This window comes from Hyla sarda, chromosome 11 (genome assembly GCF_029499605.1).
Source record: "Hyla sarda isolate aHylSar1 chromosome 11, aHylSar1.hap1, whole genome shotgun sequence".
In the NCBI taxonomy this organism is placed as follows: domain Eukaryota; kingdom Metazoa; phylum Chordata; class Amphibia; order Anura; family Hylidae; genus Hyla; species Hyla sarda.
Genome location: NC_079199.1, coordinates 30109616 through 30134637, shown reverse-complemented (window position 1 = coordinate 30134637; position 25022 = coordinate 30109616). Strand labels below are relative to the sequence as shown.

At 44.0% G+C, this 25022-nt stretch overlaps 1 protein-coding gene across 10 annotated transcripts in view; it reads right to left on the bottom strand.

Moving 5' to 3' along the window:
* The window catches only part of DPF3 (double PHD fingers 3), a 272192-nt gene that overhangs the window by 202624 nt on the left and 44546 nt on the right, over positions 1 to 25022 (bottom strand). Inside the window, exon 1 of one of the 10 annotated variants that reach the window (XM_056545788.1) lies at positions 2938 to 3006. The exons of the other annotated variants lie outside the window; for them this stretch is intronic. The gene's annotated coding sequence lies outside the window, so the exon portion shown is untranslated. Of the gene's footprint in view, positions 1 to 2937; positions 3007 to 25022 lie in introns of those variants that run through there. 10 annotated transcript variants of the gene reach the window in all.

Below are 25022 nucleotides of genomic sequence, written 5' to 3'. Positions count from 1 at the left end.
GGGGATAAGTTTCAGATCGCGTAAGGGGGGTCCGACCGCTGGGGCCCCCGCAATCTCCTGTACGGGGCCTTGGCAGCCTGCGGGAAGAGGGCGTGTTGACCACCACATGAAGCGGCGGCTGACATGCCCCCTCAATACAACTCTATGGCAGAGCCGGAGCGCTGCCTACGGCAATCTCCGGGTCTACCATAGTGCTGTATTGAGGGGGCCTGTTGGCTGACGCCTTGTGCGGTGGTAGATACCCGCTATCTGGCCAGCAAGCCGGGGACCCATAGGAAAGGGGATATGTTTTTCAGCACTAAACTACTCCTTTAGCTCTGTATCTACCATACTTTGGGGGCATTTATCAAGGCTGCCTCTAGTGCAAACTGCAGAAATATTTCATTAATTTTTCCACCAGCCCTCGATATGGACAATTATGAACCATTGATTCCTGGGATTGTTGGACGCCCAAGAGTCCAAATTTTCTAATTGACCCCACAGGTTTTACTGAAAGTCACTATTTTACTTTTTTTTTTTTTTCCAGCTAGGATTTTGTCAATTTGATGGTGGCTAAAAAAAAAAAAAAAAACAAAAAAAAAAAAAACAAAAAAAAAAAAAAAAACGTGATTGCCTAATAGTTTGTGGCATAGCATCTGATGCTTTATTCGCTACGCCCATCCATCAATGCAGAAGAATGACAAAATATTGGGGCCTTGTTCTACATATGGTCCTAGTCAAACACCAAAATTAGGCAATAATAGACTGGGGATGTTCTTTACAACACACGACTTTACCCTATGGCCATGAAAAGGATTCGCTTTAAAGTAATCCAAAAATGAATGTAGTATGCTTGTAATGCAAAATGAAGTCACGTTAGGGCAATAAGTATTGAGTTGCATTATTGTGTAAATATATCTGCTGTGTTATGGAGAAAATTGGATAAAACTGGAATATCTGCAAAGAAAATTTAGATTTTGACTTTTTTACTTTACTTTGCTGCTGTTTTTGTAGAACAACTAAAGGGATAAACTTTGTGAGTGTAATTTTGAATATACTTTAAATAGTTTATATAATAGGTTGATTAATGGGGAACAAAGGCCTCTCACATCCACTTCAAAACTGAAGTGGGCAATTAAAAATACAGATTTAGAAATTTTCAGGAACATTTGGAAAATTGCTGCTAAGTTTTTAAGCCCACTAATGTCATCAAAAAGTAAAATCAAATCTACTTTATGATGCAAAATAGACATATTGACAAATCCTGATTTTTCATGAAATTTTGTAGTTTTTCACAAAGAAATGCTGCAAGTATCGACAAAAAAGTACCACTATGATAAACTAGAACATGTTACACAAAAAAAAACAACAATCTAAGCATCAGTACAATAGGGCAAAGCATCCCAGAGTTATTAATGTATAGAGTGACACAGGTCCACAGGATAGGGAATACGTAGCTGATAGGAGATCATCCCAACGGTCAGACCACCCCCCCTCCCCCCCCCCCCCCCCCACGATCAGCTACTTATCTCCAGTGGATAGGGGCTGTTAATTTTGCCTGGAGTTCTCCTTTTAGAAATTAAAATGGTGTCTGTCATTTTGCACCCTACAATATAAAGCATTTTGCACAAAGGTATTAAAAGAAACCAGCAAATGGCAGTCATAAGCAAACAAAAGTAAAAAAAAAAAAGGTAAATCTATCAAGTTAAAACTACTATCCTACAGTGTTCATTCAAAAAAAAAAAACTTAAGCTGATTGCCTATTACCACAAACAAGCAGGAAAGAAAATTCATTCTAACTGTAGAGTAGTAATTGTTTCAAGATGTGATATATTCCTAGTTAAATGCTTCCTCAATTACATAACTATATATATTTTTTTTGGGTGGGGGGGGGGGGGGGGGGGGGGCTACTGTAGGCGTGGCCATGACATCATGATCACGGCCTCTGGCTCCAAGCGATTTGAACAAAATGTTCAGAACACTGGAGCACCAGAGTACCCCTTTAAGCTTCTATTTTCTCACTGAGTAGTTATAATCACAAAATGTTGCTTGCATCCTGTACACACCCTGTTAAATCAAAACTATATAGCGGCCTTGAAGGTATTGAAGCTTGGATGTACTGGGTTGCTGAGCAGACAATAAAGTTCTTGACCAGTGAGCTGACAGCATTACCGGCTTATCAGTGATAATGTAACCAGCTTGCTATGATGCCTTAGATCAGAGGGATTCTTCACTTGACTTTATGTAAGGATCGCCCATAGATCGATCTATGTAATAAACCTATTAACTTTATATCGGGAGTCTGACTGATCTCTGGGAGAAAGTTTCCTACCACGAACTACATCAGAGTATTATCTCTCTTGCTCCAAACTTTACAGCTGGCACAATGCAGTCAGACAGATCACATTCTCTAGGAATTCGCCAAACTCAATCTCATCCATCAGACTCCACGATACAGAAGGGTGCTTAGTCACTCCACACAACACATTTCCTCTGCTTTACACCACACCACCCGACACTTGGCATCGCTCTGTAACTTTATGTGGTTTCCATTTTGTGCCTGTGGTCACTACAGTTCCTAAACCCTTACACCTTTCAATAATACCACTCACAGCTGATCACGGATGGACTCTGAGGGTAGAAAACTGATCTGCTGCAGTAGTAGCTCCTATGACCAGACCATGCTAGAAGTGGCAATGGAACTAAGATAAACACCTGAATTTAATGATCACGAGGTGGGTTCCAATACTTTTGTCTATATAGTGTATACTTATACTTGTTTGCTACCATGTGTAAAGTAACATATGGTGGTAGTGCTGGGCGGTATGGCCAAATATGTGTATCGCTGTATTTTTGTAACCTATGGCAGATCCACGGTATATAACTGTATTCCCCCCCTCAAAAAAAAAATTAATTATTAGCCCAGCGCTGCGCTGCCCCCATCGGGATACTACTCACGTCACCCGCAAGAGCTGCGCTCCTCGTCCTCCTGTTTGTTGCGGCTGCCAGCACTAACACTCTATACTGTATCCCTGTGCCCGGGCTGCAAAAAGTAAACAAAAATAAACTTTAACGCATGTTCCTACGTTAGCCTTACGCTCTTCCTGTCACCCTATCACCGGTTACAGCGATGTTCCGCCTCGGCCGGTGATAGGCTGAGCCCACTGTCATGTAAGAAGCCGGCTTCTTACATGACAGTGGGCTCAACCTATCACCGGCCGAGGCGGAACATCGCTGCGACCGTAGATAGGCTGATGGCTTTCTGACATTTCCATTCCCTAGGAAGCTGGTCCGGACTGACGGGGAAGGGGAGTTAAAGTTTATTTTGTTTACCTTTTGCAGCCCGGGCATGCTGGGAGTTGTAGTTTTGCAACATCTGGAGGTTGAAGACCACTGGTATAGAGTGTCAACGCCGGCGACCGCAACAAACAGGCGCTTGGCTAATAATTAATTGGGGGGGGGGGAGGCAGAACAGCGCTCGCAGGTCACATATGATTAGTTCTCCGATGTGGGGATAGCGCAGCGCTGAACTGACAATTCATTCATTCCTGAGGGGGAGCGGTATGGGTTAAAATTCATATCGTGCAGCACAAAAATGTCGGTATTCGGTATGAACCGATATATACCGCCCAGCCCTATATGGTGGCCCTACAAATAGACAATTACTGCAGCACTGATCATGATTCGTAAATATAAATATTATACAAAACGAATCTGTAAACTGCAAAAGGAACAATATGCATTGCTCAGAATAGTACACAAGATGGTGCCTCTCTCTCCTGACCAATGTCATTTAACTGAAGAAGAAGGTTGAACAGTTTTCTACTCCCCTCAGTTTCACTGTCATCTCAAACACCCCACGCACTGCTGGCAGCGATCTCATTTCAGTCAGCTAAGGTGGGAGTCAGCCACTAGATGGATATAATGGCAGCTATCCATGGCTCAATAGCTGTGCATTATTAATGGTTCTAGATTATTAATCCTCAGGATCCTAATCTTTTTAACTCATTTTTTACCAAACACAAGAGTAACACACAGTCTGTTTGGCATATCAGATAAGTAGAGTCTTCAGTTTTGCAAAATGCCTAACAAAAAAAAAAAAGTGTAAAACTTTAAGCTACTGTTCTGCTCTATTCTACAAATACTACATATTTATTGTGAGGCAATTACCGAAATGATCAACCGGGATCGCTATATTTCCCCCAAAATACCACAAATGTGAATACCGGGTTTCAGGAAGCACATTTCTCATCCAGGGAAAGCTGAGTGAGATTTAGGGAATCCAGGAAATAGTTAAAATCCCTGGAAATGCTTGTTATTAGGGTGCATTCACACCACGTTTTTACAGTAATACAGCAATACAGTTTCCGTATCAGGTTTTTGATGAAAAACGGATTCCTCAAAACCTGACTAAACTGTATCAAAACAGGTGTACAAATTTCAACCCGTATACAGTTAAAAACTGTATACGGTTTGAAAAATGATGTCTGGTTGCATCCTTTTTTAAGAAAAAAAAACGTATACGTTTTTAACTTTTCACTCCATTTTGAATAAAGTTTCACTTGTTTGTTTGAAATTCCAAGAAAAAAAAAAAATTGTGCAAAGTCAAAAAACGTATGGTGAAAACCAGATGGAACCGTATGCACATACGGTTCTGTATGGTTCCCTTTGACTGCCATGTTTAAAAAAAACGTACATGGTTTAATACCAGTTTTTCACACGGACCAAAAACCGTAGTAGACTACAGATTTGGGTACGGGAAAAAAAAATGACCAAACCGTACAGGATGCAAAACGGACACAACCTGATGCATCTTTTGGCATACAGTTTTCAATGGAGAGTCAATGTATACGGTTTTCAATACAGTTCCATACGGTTTTCACATTGAAAACGTATACGGGAACTGTATTGCAAAAACGTGGGGTGAATGCACCCTTAGCCCTGTTTTTTTTATGGAATGTAAGCAAGTTTGGTAAGGAGGCCTTGCATTCCCTTCCTGGGCCAGTCCAGATTCCTGCAGCCGATTATACTGGGCCTTCAAAAGGTAAAACGAAGTCTGCACTGAGAGGCTGTGAGGAACTTCTGATGAGAGTTGGAGTTCAAAAGGTGGACAGCCTCGAAAATGGGACATTTAATTTTTGGAGACTGTTTTGTTTGGCTGGTAGTGAGCCATCAGTACAGAGAGGTGACATATATTGTAGTTAGCACTGGACCAGCAGGATTTATTTTGTATTTGTGCTTGAATTTCAAGGCTGTATTTGTTTTGTTACTGAAAAATGTGTTCACTCACCACTTTATATTGTAGAGTGTCATTTCTTCAGTGTTGTCAAATGAAAACATAGAAGTAAATATTTACAAAAATGTGAGGGGTGATTATATACAGTAAAGAAAGATTTTATTTTATTATTTTTTAGTGTGTGAGATGAGCTCTACTGAGCCAGGAAAGTAAAAGCAAACAGCAGTCCGAGACGGTGACAGAGTAAAGTTTTAAGGGTGTACTCTGGCGCTAAGACATCTTATCCCCTATCCAAAGGAAAGGGGATAAGATGCCTGATCGCGGGGGTCCCGCCGCTGGGGACCCCCGTGATCTTCCACGCCGTACCCCGTGTTTGCTCCGGGTCTGATTACTGGCAATCACGGGGAAGAGCATAGTGACGTCTCGGCTCCACCCCTGTGTGATGTCACGCTCCGCCCCCTCAATGCAAGCCTATGGGAGGGGGCGTGACAGCTGTCATGCCCTTCCAATAGACTTGCATTGAGGGGGCAGAGCGTGACGTCACTATGCTCCGTCCTCGTGGTCAAGATTGTTCCGGAAGCCGCTAAAGGTGGGTGCTGCATGGTAGATCCCGGCGGTCCTGCCGCTGACATCCTTTGGATAGGGGATAAGATGTCTAGGGGCGGAGTACCCCTTTAAACACCATTTATGTCACTGTCTCACAATATAGATTATTTATTTAGTATCTAATATATGTCATTTATGACAGTTATCTACCATATTAGGTGGAGAAAAATAAGTATTGTGAGCATTGCCAAAGACACCGTATCATCTCTTTATACTGCCAACTTAAAGGAAAATTTCCGCAAAAAGTTTTTCCCAGGTACACATCACATTCTATGCTAAGCACCACTGATTTGATAGGACATTTGTTGATAATGTTGCATCAGAGATTTGCTGTACTATTAAAAGGTTTTTTGGTGCTCCATAACTTGGAAAATAAGTGGAAGTCTAAATCTCATGGGGGGAGATTTATCAATACCTGTCCAGAGGAAAAGTTGCCCAGTTGCCCATAGCAACCAATCAGATAGCTTCTTTCATTTTTGAAAAGGCCTCTGAAAAATGAAAGTAGCGATCCGATTGGTTGCTATGGGCAACTCAGCAACTTTTCCTCTGCACAGGTTTGATAAATCTGCCCCATGGACTCCACCACTGCAATCCCCCAGGGAAAATATATCACCATTTCTCACTAATACAGAATAGTTCTAACTGAGGATGGGATGAAGTCCAAGAGCCATAAAAATGGCATAGTTTACAAACTAATACATTTCAACAGCCTGTCTCCTTTTGTCTGGAATAGTTGTTCTGATTATGACATAGTATTTCAGAGTTACATAGTTAGTACTTTGGTTAGAACAGTATACACATGGACGTATTGTATGTCCATCAAATTCTGCTGGTGTAAGGGAAAAAGGATACAGAAAAAAGATGAGATCTATGCTCAGCTTTTTTTTAATTTTATTTAAATAAACAAAAATTAGCGTAAAGTTTCCAGATATTTACAAAGAGTACAAAACATGTATGCAGTAAAAAAACAAGCATTAAAGGGGTATTCCGGGCAAAAATATATTTTATCTCCTATCCAAAGGATAGGGGATAAGGTGTTTGATCACGGGGGCCCGCTGCCGAGACCCCCTGCAATCTCCCTGTAGGACCCGCATTCTATGCAGGTCCTGAATCTCCAGTTTCAGAAACCTCCAGGTTTCCGGGACTGGGGACGTGACGTAACGCCACGCCCCCTCCATTCATGTCTATGGGAGGGGGCGTGATGGACATCACGCCCCCTCCCATAGACATGAATGGAGGGGGCGTGGCTTGACGTCACGTCCCGGAAACCTGAGATTCAGCACCCGCATACCCCTTTAATATAAAATATAACTGTGTCCATGTAAAGTTTGTATAGTTTTAAGAGGATTATCTTTTGTTGCATAATCTAGAGAACCTAAGAAGCCAGTCTCTATGTTGATATACTCATTTCTGGGAACATGTTATTTTCTGTGGTTGGATATTCTGAAAGGGAAAGAGGTCATTGGGGAAGTAAAGTTTGTTTGTTTTCTTCCACAAAGTAAAATGTTCCAACAAGGAATGTATCAGTGTAGTAAGTGAAGATAGGGTCAGGAAGAAAGAGGCATTGCTTTGGGGTTCAACAATATAATGCAAAATAATATTCATGATGAATTTGGGGCATTGGTCTGCATTGTCTGGGTTCACAACCTGATACGTCTGGTATGCTCTAGTTATAATAGTTGTCCAAGTCTTTCACGATGGTTGAAAGAAAGTGATTTTGGGAAAGTGCCCTACCCCTTTCCTTCTCAACCATTATAAAGCATTGGTACGGCCTCACCTGGAATATGCTGTTCAGTTTTGGTCGCCTGTTCATAAAAGGGACACTGTGGAGCTGGAGAGGGTGCAGAGACGTGCTACTAAACTAATATGGGGCATGGAACATCTTAGCTATGAGGAGCGATTAAAGGAGTTACAATTGTTTAGTCTTGAGAAGAGACGCTTAAGGGGGGATATGATAAACGTATATAAGTATATAAATGGCCCATACAAAAAATATGGAGAAAAACTGTTCCAGGTTAAACCCCCCCCCCCCCCCCCCCCCAAAGGACGAGGGGGCACTCCCTCCGTCTGGAGAAGAAAAGGTTTAGTCTAAAGGGGCGACACGCCTTCTTTACCGTGAGGACTGTGAATTTATGGAACGGTCTACCTCAGGAACTGGTCACAGCAGGAACAATTAACAGCTTTAAAACAGGGTTAGATACATTCCTGGAACAAAATAACATTAATGCTTATGCAGAATTATAAAACTACATCCCTTCCCCTTATCCCCTTACACCCTTCCCTTCAATTCCCTGGTTGGACTTTATGGACTAATGTCTTTTTTCAGCCATACTAACTATGTAACTATGTAACCAAAGTACCAATGTCCTTATCCAATTTCTCCTGGAGAAGTGCAAGGAGGGTAGAGAAAGTTAATTCTTGATAGGTTATTGCAACAAGGCCAAGATGCTTTTTTTTAGACCCATACATATATTAATATTTGTGAGGGGAGAAAGCGAATTTTAACTTTTATATCTAAGAAGGTGAAATGTTCGTATAAGAGTACATGTTGCAGAGACAGCAGAGTCCTTGCTTATTGCGAGACCAGTAGGGATCTCCGTACTGAGACGGCAACCAATTAAAACTTTTAACAGGTTCCTCCAACATGTAACACTTCAAGAAGAACTTGAGTAAATTTTTCATATGTAAATACATTAGTTCTTCAAATTGTGTATCTTCAACTTATTTTGGGTCAGTATAAAAATTACACAGAGGGATCAGCCTAAAATCAGTATCAAAATCTATATGCGTTACATGCACATTTTGTTGGTACATCTGTAATATGCTCAGAAATTTTTTTCTTCATGCTGTGCGTGAACAGGGTTTGTTCAAAACCTAGTTAACTATAAATACATTGTTCTTTGTTGTGGTTTCTGCAATGTCAAGTGCGAATCCACCCTATGTGACAAATATTTCATTATATAGAGAACATCTGGAAGGAATCAAATATTTTTACAAAAACACACTTCTCTCACAGATATATACACTGGCATAAGGGACAATGCCATGAGAGTTGTCAAGTGACTTAAGTTATATTGTATCCATGCAGAGCGTCTCACTTGTGTACAGAAAAAGGTGCACCGTTTAGACAAAGGGTTGTGGCATAAAAAGGGGCATGGCATAAAAAATAAAAAAAAAGTGCCAATGGTTGCTATAACTGAACCAAAATATTGACATAAAGTAAGCCATCAAGAGGTGGCATAAGAAAGAGGATTTACCATATTTATTATAGAGCATGAGGCACTGTCATTTGGCACAGTTTCTGCCTGCCTGGTCTTGTTTATAGATTAGTTTTAGGACATTAGTAAATCTGCCCCTATATATTGATGCACACATTGGGCCTCATTTACTAAGCGTTTTGGGTTTTTACTAGTGGGAAAAGTTGTTTCAGACTTGCAGGAGTCTTCTCTATTTACTATTGGGAAAAGTCGGGAACATTTTCTGACCAGCTTTTTCTAGGTCGATATTTCCAGCCATTTACCTATGAATTCAATAGTAAATTGGTTGGATTGTGAAACCACGCCCCTTTTCGGGCCAACTACGCCCCCTTTGCAACAGACCACGCCCCCTTTCCGGCTTTTCACAGTGCAATGTCGGGTTTGTTGGATTTTTCAGGCACACACGGTCGCAAACATGTCTCAGACACTCTGCGCCAAAATAACCAGACAAAAACCGGTCGGTTTCAGCTTAGTAAATGAGGCCCACAGTCTTGGGTGAAAATAGTCATTAAAAGGGAAATTATTGTCACTTTCATTCTGCCTGAACCACAAGTCATCGGGACGGTCCCCGATGGTTTCTGCCTGCCCTGCTTGGCCTTGATTGATAAATCTCTTCCTAAGGAGAGGTTTATCAATCTCGGTTGGTGGAACTGGGATAGAAATAGGAAGGCCTGGAAAATAAATAATAAATTGGGGGGGGGGGGGGGAGCTGTTTTTTCCAAAGCCTTTTTGTGTTTTTCTGGAAAAAAAAAAACTAGAAGAATAATATAATTTAAAAAAAGGAGTAAGGTATATGTTAATAATAATAATAATAATAATTATTAGTAGTATTAATAATTGTGTTTACAACATGGTAATCAAACTATATAACATTTAGACCTTCATGAAAGACATCTGAGAATCTTTGTAAGTTCTCCTGTCTCGCCTCAAGACTGACAAATACTGGAATATAATTCAAATACTGAGAACGCAAAATTTAAATAAGACCAATATGCATTTCTGTCTCTAGGGGCACTGCAGGGAAAAAAGGTTCAAATTTGGTTTGGTTGTGGCTGGGTTCCATTTAGTTGGTATTCATATTCTGATGTTTTTGTCCTCAGATCAGTCTTAATTGGTATGTACCTATCTGATTCCTATTAATGTTCTCCCTCATCACAGCTAACATTTGCCTATTTTCTTAGTCTAATAGTAAAATGAAAAAAGAAGAACAAAGAAGGTAAAATGAAATAAAATAAATAAAATGAAATAAAATAAAATAAAAATGAAATCAGTGGACTCTGTGCCTGTCCGAGTATGGATACTTTAGCAGGTCATTTTGACAGTTCCCCATCTGTGCCTCGGAGGCATATATCCTGATGTGAACCTAGCCTCTGACATCAAGTACAGTGACCCTAGAGGGCGTGGCTTGGCGCCGACGGTGATGGCCGCACATTAAGAGGGCTCCCGCTCTGCTGGCCATAAAGGAGCTTTAAATCCACAAAGGTGACCCTGCTTTCAGATGGGGAAGAATTCCCGACGTGCCCGAAACCCCTCCGCACCCGCCCGACTGACTTTATCTACCTCCGGAGGCATACCACGCTACTTTCAGCCGTCCCCGGCCTCAGCTTCTTCTTCCCTCACCGCCATTACGGGACCTGCGCTGGGCCTGCGCTCCCGTTCCGGCGCTCACCCAGTGCTACCCACGAGGGATCTCTCTGCTTACCATCTGCCGAAGACACCAGGGACGCCTGCGCTTCTACTGCCGGTGACTGCAGCTGCTGTGACTGAGCCTGTGACCTCGCTTCAGCCGTCGGGGAGCAGCGCTACTGACCCTGCTCCGGATCTCCTGCCTGCTGCTGCGGCCCCTGTTGTGGGCTCTTCTCCTACTCTGGAACTGTTGCCTGTGGCGGTGAGTGCTGCTGGGGGACCTGTATTAACGGCAGATTCCCCCCCTATCCCCGCTCTACAGCTGTCCCTGGTGGGTTCCTCTCCCTTGTCGCTGGGTGGACCTGCTGGGGCTCCATCTTGGGCCTCCTTGGTGGGGGGCCGGCCTTCTCCAGCAAGTTCTCTGCCGTGCTCAGCTACTCACTACTGCTCGGCCTCCCACTCCCCTACACAAGTGGGACCTGCCTCTGTTCCCCCAGCCTATTCTCCTATTACCCCTCTGGACCCTCTAGCTGCCTGCTATACCCCCTCACGTTCCCCTAAGCCACAGAGGTCCAGGCAAGCTGCCATGCAGACCTCCATACCAGCTTCTGGGGCACTCCATCTGTCTCCTAAGGGGACCCCCTGCTCTCAACCTGGGCCGGTAGCACCACCGGGGCCGACCCCAGCCCTCCAGTCCTGGGACTTGGCATCTGACTCTGATTTACCCTGCTCGGGCCTGTCTGTGCATTCCTCTGCTCTCCCTGATTTGAGCCAGCTCCTTTCCCAAATTCCTACTAAGGAGGACTTCCGCTCTCTTATTGCTGAGGTTAAGGAAGCCTGCCGAGCGGAGATCTCCTCTATGCGACAGGACCTCCAGCATGTCTCTGACCGAGTGGATGGATTGGAAGATGCTCATGATCACACCAGAGAGTATATTACCCAGCTCCACTCTACCATTGCTTCTCAGAAGGACTTCCTTGGGGATCTCCATGCCCATGTTGAGGATCTGGACAATAGAGGGAGGCGTAACAACATTAGGGTGCGAGGGCTGCCGGAAGCTGCACGTGAGGAGGACCTTTTTGCCACCTTGGAAACCATTTTTAACCTGATTCTTGGCGAACCCCCCTCCCATAGGATCAAACTGGACAGAGCTCACAGGGCGCTTCGTCCTAAATCTGCCTCGGGCGCTCCACGAGATGTTATTTGCTGTGTACATGATTTCCAAGTTAAAGAAGCTATAATGGCTAAGGCTAGGTCCCTGAGACATTTTGACTTCAATGGGGCTCCTCTTCAACTTTTTCAGGACTTGTCCTGGTTAACCCTCAGGAAGCGACGACTGCTCCAACCCCTCCTGGAGGTCCTACGCTCTCATCAGGTGCCGTATAGGTGGAATTTTCCATTTGGGCTCCATGCCCGCAGAGATGGACGCTCCGCTGTTTTACGCTCCTTTTCTGACCTTCAAGCCTTCTGCTCCACCTTGGAATTGCCTGTGCCTCAGTTGGAAGATTGGGACCTGATGTCTCCCCCTCCACCTTTGCCTCCTGTGTGGCAACCAGTCCGAGCTCGCCGGTCTGGTTCTCAGCGGAAGTCTTCACCACCCGCCCTGGGGGCCCCGGCTCGGGCTCCCCCCTGAGTTTCTGACTGGGACGTTGTATTTTTTCCTCAATATTTCTTGCTTGGGGGTTCCTGCTGGACTCTGTCAGTCCCCTGATTGACGGAGATTATCCCCTCCGAGCGGTTGCTTTTGTTCTAGAATTATATTATCCCCATCATTATAGTACAGTTGCATTTTTTGGTCACCTGTGGTTCTTATTCATATGTGTTTTTTCTGCGATGGCCTCAGGGTTGGGCACCTACCTTTTTGGTGGTGGTTCTCCAGTTGGCTCCTTCCATTTCCCCTCCTGAGGCCATAGTTATGGATCGCTCATGCTTTGGTTCATGGTCCACATTGATGGTCCTGGCCTCCGCATTGGCTTCCTGGTCAATGGTTTATTTCACTATTTTCTGTTGTACTTTATTTGTTTGTTTGTTTCTCTGGTATCTGTTTGGTCTTTCGTCGTTTTGTTTGTCTTTGTGTTTTCTCTTGATTTGGTGTTGTTTTCTGTTGGTCTTCTGTTGTCTTGTTTGTCCCTTTCCCCTTTTTTTCTCCCGCCTTAGATTCCCTTCTCCTGTCCGTACAGTTGCTGGTCCCTGCTCTTTTCCAGTCCCCTTTGAGGTTTTGGTGCTGCCCGGTGTATCCTACCAGGTTGTCCTTGTGAGTATGCTTCTTTATGGCTGTTTCTTTCTCTTCACTCACCCGCCATGGTCAGGTGTGTCTCCCTGAATGTTAAGGGGCTTAATTCCCCCACTAAGCGACGCCTACTTCAAAGGGAGTTGGTTGGTTTACATGCTGATATAGTTTTCCTTCAGGAGACGCACTTCGACCATTCTGGGTCTTTCCAATTTCTTCAACACCTATTCCCCCAGTCTTACTCAGCTACCACAAGTAGGAAAACAGCGGGGGTGGCTATTCTGGTCTCTAGGTCCTGCTCGCTTCAAGTTTCTTCCTCTCTCTCTGACCCTATGGGACGATACGTAATTTTGGAGGGTACGCTGGGAGGGGTCCCCCTTTTGCTCTGTAATGTCTATGCGCCTAACACTTCGCAAATCCCTTTCCTGCGTAGGGTTTTTGCTAAACTCCAGAGGTATCCCCCATCTGCATGGTTAGTGGGCGGTGACTTCAACCTCATTTTTTCCCCATCCTTGGACCGCCATTCTGTTACTAGTGCTCCCCCTGCGCCTGCACAGCTGCGCCTGGCTTCGCTTTTTCGACGTCTCATACGTAACTCCTCGCTCTACGATTTGTGGCGGATTGGCCATCCGACGGAGCGCTCTTTTAGTTTTTACTCACATCCCCACAAATTGCATACTCGTATCGATTATTTTTTTGGGAATCTCCCTATGGTGCGCATGCTCTCTGATACTTCTCTAGACCCTATCTCCTGGTCTGACCACTGTCCAGTTCTTCTCTCTTTTTCTTCTACCCCTTCCTCTCTGAGATCCTGTCATTGGAGGATGAACGACTCTCTTCTTAAGACCTTACCTTCCCGTGAATCGATTCAGCAGTGTATTTCCGACTACTTTATCACTAATGATGGCTCTGTATCCTCTCAGGCTATCCTTTGGGAAGCTCACAAATCGGTGATCCGGGGCCATTGCATTGCTCTGGGCGCCGGTCTCAAGCGGAGCGCTCTGAATCGATCTCGGGAACTTCGTATGGAAATTGCTCGACTGGAGGCTCTCTTGTTGTGTTCTCCTTCTGTTTCGACCCTGAGGAGCTTGGTGGCGGCTCGGGCACGCTTAAGCGACCTGGCTCTCCATAAAGTTGAGAGGCAATTGCTTTATGCTAGGCAGCGTTTCTATGAGAAGGGTAACAAGGCCCACACTATGCTGGCGAGACGGTTGCGTGACCGGGCTGCTGCTCAATCCCCCTCAGCTTTGAAGGACCCTGCTGGGGTGCTTCATTACCACCCTGCTGATATCTCTCGTCTGTTTGTTGACTATTACACTAATCTTTACTCACTTCCTTCCCAGTTGCCATTCGACCAGGGGGAGAGAGTGGCGGCCCTAGATGCCTATCTTTCTCAATGTGGTTTGCCCTCTCTTTCAGGGACAGACCGGGATGCTCTTAATGCTCCTATTACTGGAGAGGAGATCTCTGAGGTCCTTAAATCTCTCCCCTCTGGTCGCTCCCCTGGGCCGGATGGCTTCCCTTACCTGTACTATAAAACATTTTCATCTTTGTTAGTGCCTAAACTTGTCCCCCTTTTCAATTCCTTTCTAGACGGAGAAACGATCCCGCAGTCTTTCTTGCACTCCCTTATCACCCTCATACCCAAGCCTGGTAAGGATCCTCACGATTGTTCGAGTTACCGGCCCATTGCCCTCCTTAACTCTGACCTTAAGCTTTTTTCCAAGGTTTTGGCAGTTAGACTATGCTCCTTCCTCCCGGCCCTTGTTCATAAGGACCAGGTTGGATTTATCCCTTGTCGCCAGGGTGGAGACAACACTAGGAGGGTAGTGGACCTGATTGATTTGATCAATCGGAGATCTGAACAGGCATTAATTCTTAGTCTTGATGCTGAGAAAGCTTTTGATAGGCTTGGGTGGCCGTTCCTTTTTGCTACCTTACAGAAATTTGGGATTTCGGGGAAGTTTTTGACTGCACTGCGGGGTCTCTACTCCTCCCCTACAGCTTCACTTAAACTTCCTCACTCGCCATCTCCTACTTTTTCTTTGTTTAATGGGACTCGTCAGGGTTGCCCGTTATCCCCGCTGATCTTTGCACTCTGTATTGAGCCTTTGGCTGCCATGATCAGGGGCGATCCGGACATAACTGGTATTTCCTTGCATGATAGGGAGTTCAAGGTTTGTTTATTTGCTGATGATGTCCTTCTTACGCTTTCTCGACCTCTACTGTCTCTTCCTTCTCTCTATAGGGTCCTGCATGACTATGGGGTGGTTTCTGGCTACAAGGTAAATCTTTCTAAGTCAGAGGCTCTTCCTCTTAACCTTCCCCCTCATCTTTCTACTCTTTTACGCTCTAACTTTTCTTTTCGGTGGTCTCCTTCTGCTATTAAATACCTTGGGGTCTGGATCTCCTCCCACTATTCCTCACTATACTCTACCAACTATCTCCCCCTATTCAGGGATCTCCGTGCCCTTATGGAAAAATGGCGCTCGCAATATATTTCTTTTTTTGGCCGCATTGCTGCGGTAAAAATGACTGTCCTTCCGAAACTCCTCTACTTTTTTGAAACCCTGCCAGTTCGGGTCCCGCTGTCGGCCCTGCGCTCCCTACAGGTGGCTATTTTTCGGTTCATTTGGGACGGTAAAAGGCATCGGCTACCGATGTCCGTGATGTTGGCTGGGCGGGCGTTTGGGGGTCTGGCGGTCCCGGATGTAGTGAAGTATTACTGGGCTGCCCATTTGCGCCATCTCGCGGCGTGGTCCACCTATCATGCCTACAGCCGCTGGATGGAAATAGAGAAGCTGTGGTTAGCGCCTATCCACCCTAACGCTCTCCTCTGGACTCTTCCTGCCTCTGCTCCTACTCTCTCCCCTCTCCTGGGTCCTATGGCATTTTCCAAATATGTGTGGAATTACTGTTCAGTCAAATTTAAATTACTGTCTCCCTCTTCCCCTCTTCAATCTTTCCTTTATCATCCTAGTTTTCCCCCTGGCCGGACCTCTCTTATGGTAAGGGAATGGGGGTCTAGAGGCCTTTTTTGCTGGGCGGATGTAGTTGATCCTTTGATGCGTACCCTCTTGCCCTTCTCTCAGTTACAGTCTCGTTGGGATCTCCCCTCGTCTGAGCGTTTTCATTATTCACAGCTACAACACTTTATGTCCTCTACGCTGGGTGCGCTAGTGGTGTCTTCCCCTACGGGGTTTGAACGGCTGTGTCGTGGTGGACCTCGGGCGAGGGGGCTTCTCTCCGATATTTATTCCTTGCTAATCCAACCTCAGGAGGGAGTCCTGGTATCTCATCGCTATATGTCTCGCTGGGAGGAGGCACTTAATACTACTATCACTCTCCCTCAATGGAAGATAATATGGGAGCGGGCCTCTAGGGCATCTATATGTACGGCTTATAAGGAGACTCAATACAAATTACTTATGGGTTGGTACCATACTCCAGAGTTATTGAATAGGCTGAATCCCGATATCCCCCCCCAGTGCTGGCGTTGTGGGGTGGGTTTGGGCTCTCTGTTTCATGTTTTCTGGTCCTGCCCTCTTATCACGGGGTACTGGGAGTTAGCGAGTCGTTTGGTATCAGATGTTCTTGGAGTCTCGGTCCCTCCTGACCCTCAGGTCTACCTCTTGCACCTTTCACACTCTGCTCTGCCCAAAAAACTGTTTAAACTGGCTATGCATATGTTCTTGGCAGCTAAGACACTTGTTGCTAAATGCTGGAAGAGGACTCTTCCTCCCTCTGAATCGGACCTACTCTCCCGAATACGTGATATACGCTCTTTAGAATACCTCACTGCCTCTTTGAATAATACTATCCCCGCCTTCCTTTCAGTTTGGGAACCATGGGACCGTTTCTCTGACAGGCAACCTCCCTGAGGCGGCACTGACATCCTCCTTTCCCCCCCCCCTCTTTCCCCTCCCTCCTTGTTCCCCCTCCCCCCCCCTTTCTGTTTGTTTGTTTGTTGTTGTTTGTTCGAGGTTCTGTTGTCCTTGTCTCCCTTTTGTCTTTGTTTCTGTCTTCTCTTTTTGTCTTCGTGTTGTAGAACCTTAGTTCTCTCTTTGAGTATTTGGCTATAAACCTATGTTTATTCACTACTGCCTTTATGGGTTATCTGGGATTGGGGCTAGTTGTATTGGACTTCAACTGTTTCTGAATGCTCTGGTCTCTATCTTAGCTTGTCATTTGCCCTGATGTGATCGCTCTGGGCATTGCCCCAGATTATGCTTTGAATGTGTTTTACTAACTTTCTATTTTTTATGTGAAAATCTTTAATAAAAATTACAGTTGAAAAAAAAAAAAAAAAGTACAGTGACCCCCCCCCCCCCCGACCTACGATGGCCCCGACATACGATCATTTCAATATACGATGGCCTCTCAGAGGCAATCGCATGTTGAAGGCAGCATCAACATATGATACTTTTGTATGTCGGGGCCATCGCATAAACGGCTATCCGGCAGCGCAGACTGCTTCAGCTGTCACCGGATAGCCGTTTACAGTGCCTCGTGTGGTCCGGTGAAGATCATTTACCTGTCCTCGGGGCTCCGTGGCGTACTCTTTGGGATCCCCTGCATCGCCGGCGCTCTCCTTCGTCGCCATCACGTCGCCGCGCACTCCGTCCCGTCATCCAATAGGAGCGTGCGTAGCGATGTGATTGGCGGCGACGGAGAGCGACGTTCCCAGGCAGCAGAGACCTTCCTGGAGCGTTGGGGACACCACGGGGACAGCGATGGAGGGCGAAAACCAGGGCAGCGGTGACGGTTCGGAGCGGCAGGGACACGTGAGTATAACCTCCAATACCAGTGGTCTTCAACCTGCGGACATCCAGATGTTGCAAAACTACAACTCCCAGCATGCCGGGCATGCTAGTAGTTGTAGTTTTGCAACATCTGGAGGTCCGCAGGTTGGAGACCACTGTCATACTTTACATTGCACGGATCCCTCAGCATACGATGGTTTCAACAAACGATGGTTCATTTGGAACGGATTACCATCGTATGTTGAGGGACCACTGTAGTAGCAAGCGCATTTTATTTAAACTGAGTACAAAGATAGGAGGAGCATACAGACAAATAATAGCTGCCACAAAACTAGAGGAACTTAAATAACAGTAAGTACAGCAAAAATTGAAATGACTGTAACAAATGATTTCGTCATCAACAACTGACATATAGTTATGTTAGAAGACCCAAAAGGTCAGACAAGCCAGTCTTATACTTAAAAGGGGTACTCCGCCCCCTCAATGCAAGTCTAAGGGAGGGGGCGTGAAGGATGTCACGCCCCCTCCCATAGACTTGAATTGAGGGGCGGGGTGTGATGTCATGAGGGGCGGGGCTCTGACGTCACGAGCTCCCGGCGCCGACTCCAGCGTTCGGAACAGTTTGTTCCAAACGCTGAGCACCGGAGCACCCGTTTCAAAGGCAAGATTATCAAGGTAGAATTCTAAACAGAATTCTAAATAAAATATATAAACCAACGCCATTTAGAAAAGTTTAAGCCATAAGTGTTCCTTTAATTCTTCTACAGCCCACAACAAAGAGTAATGAAGCCTTATGAATTATGGGAGGTGCAGCAAGGAGATGAAAGGGACGTTAAAAGTTGTCAAACAAGTAGGTCACATTATTGTTCCTCTTAATACTAAAGCTTTGTCTCTAATCACTGTCAACAACAAACCGAGCTTACACGGCCCCAGCCTGAAGTAGATGAGGGGTTTTCTAATCAAGTCTTCTCACATTTTTCTGGAGAATTTGCTATTCAGATGTGGTGAATTATCTCGACACTCGACCTTGAGATGACCAGCATTAGAGTCTGCCCTCTCGCTGCTAAGCAACGGGTACCCTTGAAAACCTTCCAGTTTGATAAAGTTGATGCTGTCCTACAGGGTACACGTCTACATTAACTCATTGCAGAGACCCTGTGTTTAGATTCTTACAAGAATTATAAGAGTGTATACAGTTAAAAAGGTATAAAAAATAGAATATTTAGAAGAATGCTGTTTTGGAGCATGTTGGATTTACAGGAAATAGCTTATTCCACAATTACATGGAGGACATGACTATGTAAGCAGATTTAAAAGGAATTCCCCAAAAACAGACCATACAATAGGTAAACAGGGTTAGATAAGGTTTGTCATCTGGATTTGGGGTATACTTTTTAGTCCTTACCAATGCCCACATATAAGTTTTCTGTTAATATGTAAATAAAGTGCCCAGGGGGTGTTCCTGAGCATGGCAAGAGACATGGGTAGCCAGCCCATGCGCTCTTATTTACCACCTCTTGTGCACTGACTGTCAAAGGAAGAAGATGTATGCAAGGAGGCGGTGGGTTGGTTAATAATTGGCTCTTGCCATGACACCCTCTGGGCACTTGAGCCTTACTTACATATTAACAAAATGGCTTATTTTTCGGCGCTGGAAAGGACTATAGAGATAAAAAATAAAAAAAACACATGCACGTAATCCTTATGAGAAGACCCATTTAGCCATTGGATTATTTTAACCCCTATTTAGCTGCTGAAAAGTCCACTTTAACTAGATGCAGTCTAAATTTCTATAATTTCTTTTCTATTAAAATGGGGGTTCCTGAGGCTTTATGGGGCACTCTATGTTGGGACAATATGAATATTACATTTAAAGAATTAGTCTCAGGTTGCTTTGGCGCCAGGAACTTACTGGGAAATTTCTTAGACCAATAATTACTCGGAAACACATGTGATGAGACAGATTCCCGGAATTCAGATGCCGAAGGTCCCATGCAAGCCTAGGCGACCTCCAGCATCCAACTTCTGGCCATCCATCTGATCAGTAAGTCTTAAAGCAATTCTAAGGCTACGAAATTGCCCGGTAAGTTTAAATGCATGCTGCGGTCCCAGTGAACTGAAACGTTTTAATGATTCCCTTTTGCAGCATGACCACAAATATAGGGGGAAGATTTATCAAAACCTGTCCCGTTCAAGTTGATGAGTTGCCCAGTTCTTTCAGTTTTCAGAGGCCTTTTCAAAAATGAAAGAAGCGATCTGATTGGTTGTTATGGGCAACTCAGCAACTTTTCCTCTGGACAGGTATTGATAAATCTTCCCCATAGTCCATATGAAATTTGAAAACAAATGTCTACACACACCCTGTTCACTGCTATTAAAAATTAAATGTACGGAATAGGGGTGTGAATTGGCAAGAATCTGTCGATACGATACATATCACGATACACGTATGACGATACGATATGTTCCGATTCTGTCTCAAAGACGATATATTGCAATTTTTTTCGCATAAGGCTGTATGATGGCTATTTTTTGCATCGGTACCATTTTGGTATTGATCTGACTTTTTAATCTCTTAAAGGGGTTGTGCGCTGCCCTGACTTTCGGAGCTCCGCTCACAGCGTCCGGAAGTTCATTACTCCGAACGATGTGTGCGGGCTTCCGTGTTTGCAGCCGCCGGGCGTGACGTCACGTCCGGCCCCTCGCGACGTCTCGCCCGCTCCCTCGACAAAAGTCTATGGTAGACTTTGGTAGAGGGGGCAGGCTTGACGTCGGGCGAGGGGCCGGGCGTGATGTCACGCCCGGCGGCCGCGAACACGGGAGCCGCACACAGCGTTCGGAGAAATGAACTTCCGGACGCTGTGAGCGGAGCTCTGAAAATTAAGGCAGCGCACAACCCCTTTAACTTTTTTCGGGGATATTATAAAAATCGCAATTCTATGTTTTTTTTTTTACATTTACGTCATTTACTGTAAGGGATACATAATGTTATATTTTAATAGGTCGTACAATTACGCATGCAGTGATACCAAATGTTTATTTTTATTATGTTTACATGTTTTTATATAGGAATAGGGGGTGATTTGAACTTTTAATATGGAAGGGGTTAATGTGCGTCTTTTAACCCCTTAATGACCAAGCCCATTTTCACCTCAAGGACAATTTTATTTTTGCATTTTCGTTTTTCCTCCTCGCCTTCTAAAATCCATAACTCCTTTATTTTTCCATGTACAGACCCATATAAGGGCTTATTTTTTGCGTGACCAATTGTACTTTGTAATGAAACCTAATTTTACCTCTCATTTTTAAATGTACGGCGAACCCAAAAAAAATTTTTTTACGGAGGAAATTTAAATGAAAACCAAAATTTTTAACATTTTGGAGGGTTTTGTTTTCACACTGTACACTTTACGGAAAAAAATTATAGGTGTTCTTTATTCTGTGGGTCAATACGATTAAAATGACACCCATGGCTAGATACTTTTATATTTTTGTACCGCTTAAAAAAAAAAAATCTAAAACTTTTTGTACAAAATCAGTAATCTAAAATCGCCCTATTTTGACCCCCTATAACTTTAAAATTTTTCCGTATATAGGGCGGTATGAGGGCTCATTTCTTGCGCCATCATCTGTACTTTTTTTAGATACCACATTTGCATATATAAAACTTTTAGATCATTTTTTATAAATTTTTTTGAATAAAATGTGACAAAAAAGCAGCATTTGTGGACTTGTTTAAATTTTTTACGTTTACGCCATTCACTACACGGGATCATTAACATTATATTTTGACAGTTCGGACATTTACGCACGCGGCGATACCAAATATGTTTATTAAAAAAATTTTAAGTTTTTTGGGGGTAAAATGGAAAAAACTGACAATTTTCATTTTTATTGGGGGAGGGGATTTTTCACTTTTTTTTAACTTTTTATTTTTTCATTTTTTATGTCCCCATAGACTATCTATACCAATTGTTTGATTGCTAATACTGTGCAGTGCTATGCATAGAACACAGCACTGCTCAGTATTATCGGTGATCTTCTGCTCTGGTCTGCTTGATCGCAGACCAGAGCAGAAGACCCCGGGAGACAGCCGGAGCTTGGTAAGGGGACCTCCGGCTGTCATGCTGGATGATCGGATCCCCGCGGCAGCGCTGCGGGCAATCCAATCAAAGTGCCGCAATGCCGCAGATGCCGTGATCTGTAATGATCACGGCATTGGAGGGGTTAATGGTGGACATCCACGCGATCGCGGATGTTGGCCATTACCAGCGGGTCCACGGCTGCCTTGACACCAGGGTAGCAGAGGTAAGCCCTCTGGCTACCTCTATAGTGGATCTCCCCCCTCCGTGATCACGCTGCGGGGGGGGGGCGACCCACCCCACTAGCATTCACATGTCCCTTTAGACGCCGCTGTCAGCTTTGACAGCGGCGTCTAAAGGGTTAATAGCCAGGGGGCTGCAGAGTATGGAGCGGGCAGGACTCGGGAGCCTGCTCCATACAGACTGCTGAGCGCCGCCGCTCGTCAGGTCCGGCCCTGCTTGCCCGAAGTCGGACTAAGGGCCGGAAAAATTAACCTGGGCGTCGGGAGATAGGAATTCCACATCCCTGAAAAGATCGATTCGAAAATATTTTGAATCAATAGAGTATCGTCTAATGAAATATCGCGATACTTGACTGAATCAATTTCTTCTTACGGAACTTAGTACGGAACCGCTTTTTTGCAAACAGGTGGCATTGGGTCTCTGTTTATAGGACCGGTTGGTGGCCATCCCAGCAGACAAATCAAACATTTAGGATGGCAGATCCTATTATCTACATCTTCTAACAGCCTGATCACCACAGAGGTTAAGTTTTGAAGTGTGTAGATGACCTATTTTTCAACATAGACAGTACATAGCTCCATGTTCAAGCCTTGGGTACCACCATTATGATACACAGAGGAGTATGAAGTATGAATGCACAAAAGCAGAGTATATAGGAGAGCATGAGCACAGTATTATGCACATTACAGTACACTTATGGGAGAAGATAGCCAAAAGCTGGGGGATAAGAACTTAATCTGCACATTGCCCAACACAGGTTCATATACACATACTGTAGGCCATCTGTGCAGGCCGCCACATACAGGATACATAAAGCCAGCAGGAAGCAAGGGCCATGAACAAATCTGCAAAAAAAGTCTGTGTGAACAAATTGCACTTCTCAGGGACTGGATTCTAACATGATGTACATTGAAACTAATCTTATCAGGCATCCAATAATTCTGTAAGTCTGACAATGCGACACTTATTGCCAGAACACAACTACAACATAATGTGAAAATTCATGAGCGCAGAAGTACATGACAGCCAATAATGATATTTTTCTAATTAAAATGGTAAATTATAGTAGCATATCATGTTGTAATCATTTTAACTCTTGAAGGTTCTCTACCCCTTACAGGCAATGTTCAGTAGGTCCCCACATGCCACCAAAATTGCTCCGACTTGCTGAGGGGCATAGACTCTACCAAGACATTAACACAAAATCTTTAAAGACCAGTCAAGGCAGATAAAAGTATATACAACAGTGTAATATGTATCTGGCCTTCAGACTATCCCGGAAGCTGAACTTTAGAAAGCTAATGACAGGGCAAGGGAGCTTCTAATCGCCAGGTGAGGCCTCTATGGATTGGGCTTTTCTTTCAAGCACACCCCACAGATCCTCGATTAAAAATTAGTCTACTGATTGTTGTATTATCCTGCTGAAAGAGGCCATTGACATTAGGAAATACTGTTGCAATGAAGCGGAGCACTTTGACCACATTAAAGTTTAGGTACCTGGTATGTGTCAAATTAACAATCCTATGATTGCTATAACCCATGTTTTGACCAGCAGAACATTGCCCTCAGCATCACACTGCCTCTACCCGATTCCCTTCCTTCCTTAGTCCATCTAGTCCCGATTCTCAAATGGCCAGTTAGGCCTGATTATTAAAATCCTATATGTGTATTATAAATTATAACTGTGTGTGATGGATTATCCAAGACATGGGTGAGAGGTCATTCAGACAGTGTATCCTTTTGTGTATTGCATTTTATTGGGGGTCTGGCTGTTTGTTTGTATCTCCTTTGAAGTCAGAGGCTCTTTTGAAGCAGCAGGATGTAAGGGCAGTCTGGTCCCATCATATAATCAACCAGATAAGAGGGGCAGGAACAGAGATGCCCCCCCTGGTGGGAATCAGAGGGGAGGGGGGAATGGAGTCTCCCTCCAAAAAGGCAGATATATAATATTTTAAACAATGCTAGACTCAGGGTGTTCAATGCTGTGCAACAAGCTGACAAGACCATCCTAAGAACAGCTGGAACTCACTCTCATGGACTGCTATATCATTATGCTGTAAGAACTTCATCTTTTGTCTTCTGAACTTGCCTTGCTAAACTCTTTCATATTTTTGTAACTGTATGTCATTTGTTCCTGTATTTTTATACATAGCACTGCGATACCTTTTATCAGATTAAATGTTTAATTAATCAGCTCTTGTCTTTGATCTCTAAATATAGGAGCTCACCTTTCTAAAGGCAGCTCTGGCACCAGTTGATTTAAAAATCTTTTTTTTCAATGGGAGTACCCCTTTAACAGTTCCAGTTCCAGAAGCTTCCAGTCCTCATTTTGCCACAATTCCATTCCATAAATAGCAATGTTCACTGATTAGAATCTCTTGCTATTTGTACAGTTTTTAGTAACATACCCAATGCTTTCCTTCTAATATAAACATATTTGACTAGAGACTATAAAGGGAGAACTGGTTAAAAAAAAGAGAAAACTGGTTAAACATGAGAAGAAATGAAAACCATTTTATTATGGCTCTAAGTTGTTTTAAAAATCTTTTTTTTCAATGGGAGTACCCCTTTAACAGTTCCAGTTCCAGAAGCTTCCAGTCCTCATTTTGCCACAATTCCATTCCATAAATAGCAATGTTCACTGATTAGAATCTCTTGCTATTTGTACAGTTTTTAGTAACATACCCAATGCTTTCCTTCTAATATAAACATATTTGACTAGAGACTATAAAGGGAGAACTGGTTAAAAAAAAGAGAAAACTGGTTAAACATGAGAAGAAATGAAAACCATTTTATTATGGCTCTAAGTTGTTTGAAACATAAGGTGAAAATAGTGGTGTACACACGAGAGAGATCCATAGCAAAAAGAGAAACAGGCATTTCTATGGTGTCTGATTTTGTCCCCTAAAACAGAAAGGTCTGGTTTCTTGCTTCCCAAATTAACCCTTAGATAAACGTGTTTCTAGTGGAAACACGTTTATCTAAGGGTTAATTTGGTGA